Source organism: Eschrichtius robustus, chromosome X (genome assembly GCF_028021215.1).
Source record: "Eschrichtius robustus isolate mEscRob2 chromosome X, mEscRob2.pri, whole genome shotgun sequence".
Taxonomy (NCBI): Eukaryota; Metazoa; Chordata; class Mammalia; order Artiodactyla; family Eschrichtiidae; genus Eschrichtius; species Eschrichtius robustus.
In genome coordinates, this window is record NC_090845.1 from 16,669,622 (window position 1) to 16,684,434 (window position 14,813).

Here is a 14,813-nt window from a genome sequence, read left to right on the forward strand (position 1 = left end):
AATTATACTCATAGGCTTATCTCTTAAAATAGCTGAAAAGAAGTTGAGAAAGATGGAAGGAACTGCAACATCTAGCTAGTCTTTGCTTAATAAACCTTCACTCTCCATCACCCACCAGCTCTGAACACTGATCAAAGAAATGGGTCCTTCTTCTGCCTACGGATCAGCTACATAATTTGTGGGGCTTAGTGCAAAATAAAAATGCGAAGCCCCTTGTTCAAAAATTATTCAAAATTTCGACAGCAACAGCAGAACATTAAACCAAATACAGGTTGCATGCCCATGAAGCCAGCTCTACTATCAGATAATGTATTTCGCTGGTAACCCAGTAAGAAGAGTAAAGCATTTTGCTACTAAATGAGTAGCAATCGTTTTAATGTGCGTATTCGGGGTGGAGGTGGGATTGTAAAGTCTTAGGACCTCCTCTCCCAATGTCCCAGTTTTCCTAAGGTTTTCAGCCTGTTGGACAAAAAGTACTTCTGCAGGGCCTGCCGTGTAAAGTGTGACCCATGGAGCTGCATCTGAGAGCCTGTCAGAAATGCAGACTGTCGGGCCCCACCCCGGCCGGACCTACTGAATCAGAATCTGTATTTTTACAAGATTCCCAGGGAATTCGTGTGGACGGTACATACAAATAAGTGTCACTGTCGAAGCAGCCACGGAAAACCTCTGCTGCCTGCCTCATCTGGCTCTCAGGAGGCCGTCAGCGCTCCCTCTCCTCACCTGATACGTATATAGCTCCGGAGCCTTGATATGGCAAGTCCCTGTCGAAAAGCGCTCACCCGAGACCTCCAGTCTCCTGTCCCCACCCTCAGGCTCCTGGCTGCCGCTCCGTCCCGCCGCGCCCTTAGCCACCTGCTCTGCGTCCAGCCAGACGCTGCCGCGCCAAGCCGTCTGGGGCCCGGGTCGCGTCCGCGCTCCGCAGGCTCCGCCGCACCCACTGCGCGGCGCGGCAAACTGAGTCCCCACCAGTCGGGTCTCGAAGACCGCCCGCGCGAACAAAGCTCGTGGCTCTTTTTCGCGGAGGGGTGGGGAGAGCTGGAGTCCGTTTTAAGCTTTCGGTTACACACGCCCCTCTCCCTCGGAGAACGCGTCGCCAGAGCCCCGTTTCCCACGGCGCGCACTCTCCCACTGTCGGGGTGCCAGCTCCCGGAGCTCGGCCCTCAGCCTCCGCTTTTCAGGGCGGCCCAGGGCCCCGGCTCAGAGCCGCAGTCGGGCGGAAGGAGCGTTCGCCCCGCCGTCCCGTCGCACTCCAGGTCCAGGCGCTGCGCCCGAGCCGCCCGCGCCGGTCGCCAGCTCCGCGGCTCCCCGGCCGGGTCTCAGGAACCCGAGGAGACAGACCCATCCCGGCGCCGCGCGCTTACCTGCCGGTCCCCGCCGACGGGCTGGCTGCTGGCGCCCTCCAGCCCTCGTTTTTCCCTTTCCCTCGGGCCGCGGCCCTCCTCCTCCCTCCCGCGGGCTGGGCACCGCCCCCGCCGCTCCCGGACGGCTTGCCGGCCTGCTCTTCAGCGGCCCAGCGCGGCGTGGCGCGTCCGGCGCGTCCGGCGCTCGGCAGCTGCGGGGCTGGACGCGGAGGTGGGGAGCGGGCGGGGCGCGGAGGGAGGAGGGTGTGAGCGAGCAGCTCGGCCGCCCGAAGCCGGGGGAGTTCCAGGCTGCGGGGCGGGGAGAGAAGTAGGGGCCGCGGGCCGAGCGGCCCACCCCACCCTGCGGAGGCCCGCGTGGCGCTTCTGCACTCCCTGGACCGCGAGCACCTCCGCTGCCCCGCGTCCGGTTCGGCGTGCTCCTAGGGGCCTCCAGTCTCCAGACCCAGCCGCCCACCTTTAGGGGTCGCCCTGGTACCCAAATGCGTGTCCCACCACTTTCAGCAACGTGCACTGTGATGGGTGGGAACCCCGAGGTCGCCCCTCTGCCACAATATTCCTGATGCAGAGGTCAGACCGCTTGGAGGAGGATTTGCAGAGGTCGGTAAAAGGAAAAGGTCCTGAGAACGAATTCGGTTCCGTGGTTACCTGGTACACCGGATACCTAGAAACTGGGATCCCCAGCGCTCTGACTGCTGGGGCGTGGGGGGTAGTATATGAAGTGAGTTGTCCCTGGTCCCCTCTACCTTTTCTGTCAGCATCTCCTTCCTCTGCACATTCTAGAATAAAAACTAGATCCGGATAGGATTTACAGATCACCTAACCAGCTTGTCAAAGTACCCAATGTTACAGATGGGAAAACCGAGGCCCAGGGGAACTTAGCTCGGTTCTACAATAAGAATTGGTTGTAGAGGCCAGGGGGAAAGCGCTCCGAATTCCCCCTCTGGCCCCTTTTACACCATCCCCACACTACCCTCTCCAGCCCTCCTCTTTGTAGTCAACTAACTCCAATATTTGCAAGATGCTTTATCACTTTCAAAGCACCATTCTCTTTCTTTCGTTAAAATCTACAGGAGAATATTCCATTTTTCTTTACCAGTAAAACAAAATTCTAGATTCTGAATTGCATTCAGAGCTATGGAGAGGATGTTTATAAAGTGCAGATCTGCAGAGCACAGCCCTGGCTGGCTCTGCCATATTAAACACAACACCCATGAGATATATACTCCGCTTTGCAGGAGGGGGTTGATTTTGTTTTGCAAACACCAGTTGATTAACACTCACAACATTCTAGCTAGATAAGTGAATGGAAAGGGTTGGATTAAGGGGGAGTGGACGGCAGGAAGCTCACCCAGGTTACATAACAAGTTGGAGGCAGAATTGTGATGAAGAGTAAAATAGTATATTTTAATAAATAGATTGAATGCTATTCCAAAGGGTTAAATTGTTTCCATTTGCATTAACTTAACACTTGCATATGTTAGAAAAGACTTCATATTGTGTAGAGCCTCCAGAAATCTCATACACTGCTATTGGGCAGAATCGATTAAAACTGAGCACACAACTACCTGATAGCCCAGTTCCCCCCCTAGGTATATACTCAACAGAAATGAGTGCCTCTGTCTACCAGATGAAAGGAACGAGAATGTTCATAGCCATATATTTGTAATAGCCCCAGATTGGAAGCTACCCAAATGTGCATCAGCAGTAGAATGGATTGAAAACATTGCAGTGGTATAGTCTCAAAATGGAATACCAGACAGTGAATGCACAAGCCACTGCCACGCTGAGTGTAGATGGACCTCATAAGCAATATTGAGCGAAGGAAGTCAGGCACAAAAGCATACATACTATGCGGTTCCATTTATACAAAGTATAAAACAGGCAAAACCAATCTGTGAAGTTAGAAGTCAGAATGGTGGTCATTGGGGAGTTGATGGCTGGAAGCAGTTATAAGGATGATAAGAAGGATTTATGGGGTACAGGTAATGTTTCTTGATCTGGGTGCTACTTACATGGATCTGTTAAGTTTGTGAAAATTCATTGAGCTGCTCACCTATGATATGTGTACTTTTCTCTATGTATGTTTTACTTCAATAAAAAGTTAATATATGTAGAGCTCATATTAAAAGTTGCTTGAAAAAAAAAAAAAAGTTGCTTGACCTAGAGGGGTGGGATAGGGGGAGGGTGGGAGGGAGACACAAAAGAGAGGAGACATGGGGACATATGTATATGTATAGCTGACTCACTTTGTTATAAAGCAGAAACTAACACACCATTGTAAAGCAATTATACTCCAATAAAGATGTTAAAAAAAAAAAAAAAGTTGCTTGAAATTCTAAAGAGCAATACCAGAATAAGTATGCTTTTCCTTTAAACAACCTGGCCGTTAAAAAAAAAAAAAAAAAAAAAAAAAAAAAAAGGGCACTTTGGAGAACTATATCTAAAATACACAAATGAGATACTGCTTAGCCTAAAACTTAAAATTCCTGTTTTGATGCACTTCCAGGCAAACTTTCATTCTCCTTGACAAACTCTCAGATCAACAAAACTCTGCCATCAGGATCAACAGAAGAGGAAAGAGGCTGAGGCTGAAGAGGGGCCCCGGCCCTCCAGCCATGGGGCTCTCTGCCTTTTCCGAGAGAGGGGGCCCTGATCACACGCTTCCTACATAGGCACTGTCTGGTGACATGAAGGAAGGCCGTGGGTGCTTAGGATTTTTGGTTAAATCATCCACAGCCCGTGGGCTGACGGCCCAGCAATTGGAGAGTGGGCAATTTTGGCTCTTGCCCCACAGGATCTTTGAACCAGTGATAGAGTTTGATCCCCAGACGTCGGTTGGTCAGGAAACATGGCAGAGACTGAGTGGGGAGGGCCTAAGTCCTTGTCTCGTTGCCCTCTTCCACTGGTTGGACCCCTTCATGTGGGCAGCAAAGGGAGGTGGCAGAGGAGGACAGCTCGCCAGTGCTCAGGGCCCAGCTCTCTCCTTAGAACTTGAAATGCAACTTTCCCTGTGGCTAGTCTAAAAACATACTACACGATGGCCTCAAACAGATTCATTATTTCCCAAGGGAAATGAGCACAAAGAGAACATGGGACTTGGGTGCAAAGCAAAAGAGTGGGATGAGGAACTAGAATGATGATGATGATGATGATGACAACATACTCGGTTTTTACATCTTTACTTTATACTTTGTTACTAAATCCTCATGGCAACCCACTGTGGATTGCAGCTGAGGAAACTGAGGCACAGAGAAGTTAAATAGCTTCTCCCAAGATCCACAGCTAGGAAGTAGTAGAGCCAGAATTGGAATCAGGCAGAGTGTCCCTCTCAAGCTCCTGCTGTCTTTTTTTTTTAATTTATTTGGTTGCACTGGGTCTTAGTCGCGGCAGGTGGGCTCCTTAGTTGCGGCTCACCAGCTCCTTAGTTGCAGCACATGGGCTCCTTAGTTGCGCTCCAGGGCTCCTTAGTTGTGGCATGTGAACTCAGTTGCGGCACGCATGTGGGATCTAGCTCCCTGACTAGGGATTGAACCCGGGCCCCCTACATTGGGAACGTGGAGTCCTATCCACTGCACCACCAGGGAAGTCCCCTCCCACTGTCTTAATGCCTGAGTACAAAAGATGGAATGTTGGGATGGCAAATGCATCAGATAGAGAACCAGGAGATGAGGGGTTTGGTGTCTACCAGTTTTGCCACTAACTAACCAGTGCAGTCACTTAGACTACACTGAGTCTGGGTCTCAGTTTCCCTATTTATAAAATACATAGGGGGTAACAAGGTCAATCTAAACTCCAGTGGTAGTGCCAAGAGTTGGCATGGGGTCTTTTAGGCCCCCATAATCTCCATCAACACTCCAACACCCGAAATAAAAGGCATCTGACAAAAACAGTGTACTACATACACAAAACAAGAAAAGTCCCCTAGCCAACATGGCCCCCACTTCCCACAAAATTGTAATCACCTTACCAAGTTTGAATTTCCCTTTTATAGAAATTCTGAAGCTACCACTGCTCAGAAATCCTTTCTGGTTTAAGTCATTCATTCATTCGACAAACATTTGTTTTTAATGCCTACAGTATCAGTAAGGATATCCTAGGTTATGCTGCAGTAACAAACAACTCTCAAAATCTCTATGGCTAATGCAACAAAGATTTATGTCTTACACTGTGTTGTCATTATAGGTTGGAACGGGGAGCTCTACTTCCTCCAGTCACTCAGGGACCCAGGCTGACTGAGGAGCCACCTTCTCAAACACGGCTGGTTGCTGAGCTAGAAGGGAAAGAGAGTTCTGGACCACAAGCATTTCAGTGCTGCAGCCCAGAAGTGATGTGCAACACTTCTGCTCCCAACTCATCAGCTGGAACTGTTCACATAGTTGCACCCAGGCACAGAGGGCTGAGAAATGCAGCCCTACAAGGACCTAGGAAGTGGAGAGGTAGTTCATCATACTTGATGAACTGCACTGATGACTATCCCATCTACTATGTGCCAGAATCTGGGCAGGATGAAGATGGGCAAGAGGTGATCCCAGCCCTCCAGGCACTCACACTCAGACCAGAGAAGTCTCTGGTGATGTGATCTTATCCTCTGTGGTGTAGGCTTTGGTGGATTTAGGTGAGAAACCAGTCACTGCCGATGTGAGTGAAGTCACCGTGTGATACAACAAAATTTTGCTCCAGAACATTGCGCTAGTTGTAATGGTGGTGAGCCTATTGCACAATGGAAGAGATAAGTAAATCACACACTCTCGTGGGAGGCAAAAAGACTCTCTTGTTGAAATACTGAATGAAGATAGTTGGACAGATTGTCATTCTGTTTGATGAAAATTACAAATGGCAGTTTAATGAACAATGAAACCAGACTTTGGCCTCGACCAAGATGAGAATGGTGGGAACAGCCCTTTCAGAGAATGTGTTCCAGTTTGGGAGGAACTGAGCGTGGCCCCCTGCCAACACAAATAACCAACCAGAAAATCCAGAGGAAACTAAAGGCATCCCAGTAGATCTGCACACTGGCATTAGCTTGTGCAACTCACTGCCACCCTGCCTGCAGAGAGCAGCCTTGGCATTGGGGTAGAGATGGGGGTGGGGGGGGGCGGTGAGGAAGACGAACCCATTGGGTTCTTCAGTAGAACACAGGGGACAACACTTTGGGCCAGGTCTCATCCAGCTCAGTCCTAACTGAAGGTCTCTGATCCCCTTCTTGTTTCTTGGAGGAACCCATGAAGTCCTGGCCATGCAATTTTAAACCAAATCTCTCAGTTTACCTGTGTCTGAAACCACAGGGCAAATTTCAGGGGAAAACTCTGGACATACACAGCCCTGTGACACCCTAGTTTGTCTTCTATGTTCATTTTCTCCCTTGAGGAAGATACTTTGAGACTATACAAATATCCTGTTTCTCTTCAAACCTTCTTCCATTAATTTTAGCATCCATCAGTGGATCACACTTGAAACAATGATTACTGTGGTGTTCTAACAGTGCTTTTCCATTTCTTTCATTCATTCCGTCTACATTAATTCATTGGAACTCTTCTACAGGGAAGAGCTGTATCTTCTCTCCCATTTCTTTACTTATTCAATTATTTATTTATATCATTATGGACTCACGGGTAATTACTTTAGTCTTTGGTTTATTATCCAATGCTATCATTATTTATTTTGTTGTCAAATTGTCTTGGCTTCAGTCATTGGGAGTTCTTTCAGGTTGCTTCCTGCGTTCCATTCTTTTTTGAGCACTTTCTTACTTTCTGGAACTACAATATATTCTGGGCTCATCTTGTGTATTACTCCATTTTTTTCATTTCACTTAAGAAGATTACTTAAGTCCCCCTCCTTTTTAAAAAAAATTAGTTGTGTATTTTTAGTCAATTCGCCACCTGGGGACCCAGTGCATGAAGTAATGCTCCATTTTATTTGTCCTAAATTGCTTTTCCCACGTTATAACAGTTATTCTAGCTGGGTCTAGTGTTTGAGAACTTGGTGAAAAAAAAAATGCCTGTTAACTAAATATGTCCTTCATCATCCTAGAATATTCTTGGTATGCCCATTGGCCCCATACTTCCTTGGTCTCATAACTTCTTTGTAGTTATGGCATTTTTGGCTGTAAGTACAAGAAACCACAAATCCAACTGGCTTAAATCATAAGGAAATGTTATGTCAGGGAACAGGCACAGTGCAAGCATTCTGGCTCCTTTTCACTGTGATCCTTTCAGCTCTGCCCTCAGCCTAGTTTCCCTCATGGTCGGCAAAGAAGGCAACCTCACTGGCGTCCATCAAAAGGGGTAAGGGAAGGAGCAGGGTCCTGGAAAGTTTAGGAAAGGAAAAAAACTTTGCTTCAACCGTGGCTTCAAGAGCCTTCTCTTCAGTCTGACTTGGGCCAACTTAAGTCACACGACTCCCTTTGGACCAGTTCAGCTGCCAGGGGAATGCCAGACACTGACTGGCTTAAACCTGGATTCAGGAACCAATCACTATCAAGGGGAATGTGATTAACATGATTGGTGAGGACAAGTGGTTCTCAAATATAAGCCTGCATCAGAATCAGCAGGAGGGCTTATTAAAATACAAATTGCAGAGCCCCAGCCCCAGAGTTTCTGATTCAGTAGTCTTGAGGGGTTGGGGGCTGAGAATTTACTTTTCTGATTGTACATTTCTAACAAGATCCCAAATAATGCTGATGTCGTTAGCCTGAGAACCACACTTAAGAGAACCACTGGGTTAGACCCAGCAGACTGACTTTGCAGCTAAGGACGGGATCAGTGTACCTTGAGTCACACGGGCTGCATGAGGGAAGGATGAATGCCTGAAAAAAAATGAGGAGACGAGAGGAACGGGTTGAGGGTAGACAATCAGCTGGTGTCTGCCAAACCAGTGCTCCCCAAACTTTCATGTGCATGAATCACTTGGAGATTTTGTTAAAATGCAGACTCTGTTTCAGTAGGTCTGGAGTGAGGCCTGAGAGTCTATTGCTGGTCCTTGGACCCCACTCTGACGGAGCACTACACCCTCCTTTCCCTGATTCAAGCCTTCACTCCCTGCAATAACTTCCTAACAGATTCCCATGTATCTTCATTGTGAGTGCTCCAATCGGCTTATTAGACCAGCCCACAGCGCTCCCTATCAACTACGAAATCCAGCGCAGAATCCGTGGCGTGTCATCCATCGCCCTTTGGGATCTTCAGCCTAGTCCCGTGTGAATCCTCCAGTCCAGTCAGAATCCCCGCACGCTCTGCCTAGAGTGTGCCTTGCCCATTCCCATAGCTTTATCTTTGCATTTGCTCTACTCTTCATCTAATTTGTCCTTCTCCATCCTCTGCCTCTTTGAATTCTACACTTCTCTCAAGGGCAAGTTCAAAATCTACTTCTTTTTCAAAGCTTCCTCTGTCGTCTCCTCTAAATATTCTACAGTTATTTGCCAACCCCAGGGCGCCGTGCAGTGTCAGATGTCCTTCCCCACACTGAATTCCCCACATCCTCATTGTCTGCACCATTTAGTAAGCTCTGACGACTCATGGCCTTGAATATTAAGTTGCAGTTTTAGTCTTCAACTAGAATATAACTTCCTTGAGGGTAAGCCCTGCTGCTTCCTTTTGTTCCCTACAGCATCCACCCCTGAATCTGGGTTTAGTAGATGTATTTGACAAATAAAGTTAGGCTAGGCTGCAGTGACAACCCTAAAATTCAATTACCTTCACAGACGGTATTTCTCCCTCACATGGAGTCAGGACAGGACACTGACCTCCATCTTCAAGGGAAGCCATCAGGAGCATGTGCCTCCAAGATGGCCAAGGCAGGCAAGAGAAGGGGAAGGAAGCACTTGGGCTTTTTAAATGCCTCAGCCCAGAAATGATACATATCACTTCTTTTTTTTAACAGGATTTTTTTTTTTTTAATTTTTATTTATTTTTGGCTGCATTGAGTCTTCGTTGCTGTGTGCAGGCTTTCTCTAGTTGTGGTGAGCGGGGGCTACTCTTCGTTGTGGTGCGCAGGCTTCTCGTTGCGGTGGCTTCTCTTGTTGCCGAGCACGGGCTCCAGGAGCATGGGCTTCAGTAGTTGTGGCTCGTGGGCTCTAGAGTGCAGGCTCAGTAGCTGTGGCTCGCGGGCTCTAGAGTGCAGGCTCAGTAGTTGTGGCGCAAGGGCTTAGTTGCTCCGTGGCATGTGGGATCTTCTCGGGCCAGGGCTCGAACCTATGTCCCCTGCATTGGCAGGCGGATTCTTAACCACTGCGCCACCAGGGAAGCCCCATATCACTTCTGCTCACAAACGATTGGCCAGTACTAGTCCTATGGCTCCAACCTAATGCAGGGAAGGCTGGGAAATGTAGGAAAGTACATGGAATATTTGATGAGCACTCATCTATGCCATAGTAGATGTCAGTAGTTACCTGATCAAGTTATTTCTTGATCGATTGTTTGAGTCTCTTTCTCAGGGTCTTTTCCAGCTTCAAGAGATCTTTCGTGAGGGTTTATGACCAAGGCCACACTGAATTCCAGTGAGGCCTTCCCTGGTCGCCCTATTTATTTATTCTTTCAAACTCCCTTCTTCACCACCCCCCAGCTCTGTCTCTATTCTTTCCCTGTTTTATTTTTTCTCCATAGCACTAATTGCCAGCCAACTTATGTTACTTGCTTGTTTTGTTTATTGTCTTTCTCCCCAAAAAGATAGAAAGTCCCATACGTTCCACAAGGGCAAGGTTGTTTTTGTTGTGGTGGTTTTTACTATTTTTTTTGCTGCTGTCTCCCCAGTGCCTAGACCTGTGCATGACACATAGTTGATATTTAATAAGTAATTGATGAATGAATGAAGGTGTGAATCATGGATTTTTCTGAGAGGAGGTGATGCTTTCATTTTTCTATCAGGTAACTTCCTGGAGGGCATTGGCCTTGCCTGAGTAGATATACCAAAGCAAAAGTGTATATTGGCTATTAAAAGCTTGTACTCTCTGAAAATGGTAGTGCCGGAAACTTCCCTTGATCCTTTGCTCTGCTCCCTCCTATGCTTATCTGTACACTCAAGAGGAGGAGAAGGACAGACTAAAAGAAGGCTTCATACGTATGGTGCCAGGGCTTCTCTTTTCTTAGGTTTTTCTCTGGATGGACCACATCCCCAGGGCAGGCTGGGCAAATCTTCGGAAAGCAGGCTACTAAATCGAGTTTCCAGGGACACTCTGGAACACTGCTGCTCTCTCCCTCCACCTGAAAAAAAAAAGTTCAAAAAACGCAAGTTATTCTCCAAGTCACCAGGTTAGGTGCCCAGTTTCCCTCCGGGGAACTTCTGCCCTGGCAAGAACAACAATACAATCCCTTTCTCCCAGCTGGAGAGGTGGGACTCTTAGGAATAACTGAAGTCCCCTGCTTTTTGTTTCATCTTCTTTATTCCTTCACTCCACAAAGTGAAATGTGATAGTAGCGTAACTTCTGTAGCTTTTCTAAGAAATTCCTCTTTGCTGGCACATAGAAAGGACTCTCCTGGATTCCTGCCATTGGCCATGGAGCTTTAACACATTGTTGTTGGCTCAGCTGGGGAGCCAAGATGAGTAAGACATTCTCCAAACTCCTGTGGAAACACACAGCAAGTGTTTCCAACCATACTGTATTATTTGACCCAAAATATTTTTCCCCCTTCTATTTGCCAATCCATGTGTTTACTTGCCTCAAAACTCCAAGTGGCCCTCCTCTCTTAAACCCTACAGCCCTTGGATTACTAACAGGGTCTAAAGCAACCTCTGACTAGTTTTGTGAACTTTAGCAAATTACCTCCCTTTTCTGGGCTTCTAGTTTCACATCTATGGAAAGGGCTGTATTAGAACAGTTTCTCAAACTTTAGTGTGGATTGAAATCATCTGGAGGGCTTGTTAAAAATGATGTCTGGGCCCTTCCTCCACACTTACTGATTCAGTAAGTTTGGGATACGATTCCAGGATTTGCATCTCCCAAGTTCCCAGGTGAGGCCGAGGTTCTGGTTCGGGGGCCACACTCTGAGAGCCACTGTATTAGAAAAACTCAGAGGTTCATGTTGCTTGTTCATTCAATGAGTCTGTAAGTCTGAGTCAGAGCTCTTTTGGGTGCAAATGACAGAAATTTGACTCAAACCAGCTTAAGTAAGAAAGGGAATTTATCAGCTCACATATCTGGGAAGGACAGAGGTGGAATAGATTCTGGATACAAGAATTCAAATTATGTCATCGGATTTCTGTCTCTCTCTCTCTCAGCAACTGGTCCCAATCCCCTCCCTTCTCACAGGGCTTCTTCCATGCTAAGTTGCATGAGACATGGCTGTAGACACCCTTAGCTTCTATTAGCCCAGATAGCAATCCCAGAGAAGAAACAGAACTCCTGCTTCCTGGTTCGGTGTATTGAATATAATAATCTCAGGGACACACTCTCACTGGCCCAGCTTGAACCATCACATGGTGAGGAGGATGGAGTATAATGACTGGCTAAGCCTAAGTCACATGCCTCCCCTTGAAGTCAAGGGCAAGAGCATTAGGACGGGCAGCATCCTTCTCAGACTGTAACCTCTATATCTGTCTTGTCCACTGCCATATTTTCAGGATCTAGTGTCTAGCACATAGCAGGTGCTTCACAAATATTTGTTGAATGAGTGGATGAATCATTTCATAAATAGTGTAAACTTTTCTTAATGAATCTAGAAATCTTCAAAGTTGGTGATCTTATGCACACTGGGGATAGGTGTGAAATTTCTTGAGATATTCACACAACCTTACTGTGCCCAATCAAAGTACAGTTTGTTGTTCTTTTTTTTTTTTAATTTTCTCCCAGTATAGACTAGAAGAATTGTGGTGGGTTTCCCTGGTGGTGCAGGGGTTAAGAATCCGCCTGCCAATGCAAGGGACACGGGTTCGAGCCCTGGTCCGGGAAGATCCCACATGCCACGGAGCAACTAAGCCCGTGCGCCACAACTACTGAGCCTGTGCTCTAGAGCCCGTGAGCCACAACTACTAAGCCCACATGCCACAACTACTGAAGCCCGGGTGCCTAGAGCCCGTGCTGCGCAACAAGAGAAGCCACCGCAATGAGAAGCCCACACACCGCAACGAAGAGTAGCCCCTTCTTGCCGCTACTAGAGAAGGCCTGCATGCAGCAACAAAGACCCAACGCAGCCAAAAATAAAAAATAAAATTAATTAATTAATTTAAAAAAAAAAAAAAAGAATTGTGCTAAGACCCAGCATATCCACCACCCCTTACATTCTTTTGGGTTTCTGAGGCTCATTCTGATCCTGCTTTTTTAACAGTCAAGTACCCTTTTTCCTCGAAATAATGTAAATTACTTTAGATCCTCTTTAGTGTCTTTTATTAAAAAACATTTACTTATTTATTTGGCTGTGCCGGGTCTTTAGTTGCAGCATGCGGGATCTAGTTCCCTGACCATGGATTGAACCTGTGTCCCCTGCAATGGGAGCACAGAGTCTTAAACACTGGACCGCCAGGGAAGTCCCTTTAGTGTCTTATGGTAAGTGCCCCTTAGGCTTTTCTTAGTCGATAGTTTAATAAGGTTTAAATTAAGGGGTTTTTTCAACAGAGATAAACATCTCCCCCTCTCCAACCCCAGCCTGTATTACAGTGGCTTCTTATTCAGATACTGACTAAATCAGGAGACCTGGGTTCCTTGTCACAAACACTGACTCTTTGTGGTGGGGGCCTCAATTGCCTTATTTGTAAAAGAATGGGGTTGACGCAGACCAGTGGTACTCAGACTTGACTGCCCATTACAATCACCTGGGGAGCTTGAAATAAATACTGATGCTTAGGCCCCATCCTTAGAGAACCTGATTTAAATGGTGGGGCCATCAGTATTTTTAAAAGCTCTTTAGGTGGGTCTAATGTGCAGCCAGAATTGAGAACCACTGGCTAGATGATTCTAATTTTAAAATGTAGATTTAGAGTCAGAATGCCAGCCCCACTACTTGGGCAAATCACTTAATCTCCCTAGGACTCAGTTTCTCTATTTGCAAAATGGAGACATTAATAGTACATCGAGTTACTGTGAGAATTCAATGAGATGATCCAACTAAAACTTTGCTATCCAAAGTTTAGTTCACAAACCCAAACAGTGGTATCTGCATCACTTGGGTGCTTCTTAGAAATGCAAAATCTCAGGTTTCTGCCCAGACCTACTAAAACAGAATCTGCAAATCTGCATTTTAAAGATCCCCAAAGGATTCTTTTTTTTTGGCTGTGCCTCCAGCTTGTGGGATCTTAGTTCCCTGACCAAGGATTGAACCTGGGCCCCTGGCAGTGAAAGCACTGAGTCCTAATCACTGGACCACCAGGGAATTCCCCCAAATGATTCTTATACATGTTACAATTTGAGAAGCATTGGTGTTGAGGATTTAGTAGACTATCCGGCACACAGTAAAGGTTCAATCAATGTTAGTGGTTACTAATATTTGTACTGATAATTCTCAAGCTAAATCATTCTATTTCCATCCCTGCCTCTCAAACTTTTTCTAGACCCCCTCATTAATATTTTAGTCTTTGTACCGTTTTCAACTAAAATAAACATTTATTCCCAAAGTTACTCGTTATTAAAGATGTAAAATACAAATATGTTTTAAGTATAAGGGGGAAAAACCCATAACCAAGTTTGGGGGTTTTTTTCTTTTTTTTTTTTTGGTAAATTAAATCAAAACCTGTTTCTCCATTGCCTATCTTCAGTGCCCTTGACAGACATACAGTTCTTTTCCAGTTTAGAAAAATAAAAACGTATTTCACAAAATTAGGATTGGTCTTTAAAACCACCATGCTTGGTATATTCTATTTAAAAACAGAGTTTATTCAGAGAGCAAGAACATCATTATCAGTTTAATTTTTTTTTCATTTTGTTTCAAATGCTGCACCTACACTTTGAGGCAATTATATGCAAGTGAAATTCGACAACCAAAGAACCCACTGACATCGTGATTTTTAAAAAAAGGTTTAGTGTTTTCTGGACTTAACGGTTCACCATATTACCAAACAAATTCAGAAATCAACACAACCCTAAACCCCAAGCTCATTGAATATAGCATTTGCCACCTGAGACTTTACCAAATCAGTCTCATTTTATGATAAGATTATTTTCTGATTCTTCTGACACTTTATTTTTACTCGCTGGTTTTTGCCTATAAGATTGACAGCTTATCCTCCCTAGCTGAGTGGCCACCCCTCCGAGCCTCAGTTTCTCCATCCGTCACTGGGGGAGAGACAGCAGCCAGCTCTGGGGGGACTCACTGATAATAAAGGCAAAGTGTTGAGTGTGCAGCCCGGCACCGGCGGCCCCTGGCGGGAGAGAGCTGCAACGTGGCGGCGTCCCCAGGGCCAGCAGCGCACCCGAGCCCCTGAGGCCCGCCTTCCAGCAGCTGGCTCCAGGACAGAGACTACAGGCGAGAGCCACCAGCAGAGCATGTGCAGGGCCCAGTTTATTCAGACAGCTCTCAGCTCAC

General features: G+C 46.5%; 1 protein-coding gene across 10 annotated transcripts in view; it reads right to left on the reverse strand.

Annotated features, from left to right (window-relative positions):
* Nucleotides 1-1,733, reverse strand: part of ADGRG2 (adhesion G protein-coupled receptor G2) — a 144,515-nt gene extending 142,782 nt beyond the window's left edge. For all 10 annotated transcript variants that reach the window (XM_068532813.1, XM_068532818.1, XM_068532822.1 and 7 more), the window contains exon 1: nt 1,365-1,733. The gene's annotated coding sequence lies outside the window, so the exon portion shown is untranslated. The remainder of the gene's footprint in view (nt 1-1,364) is intronic.
* Nucleotides 1,734-14,813: the final 13,080 nt, after the last annotated feature.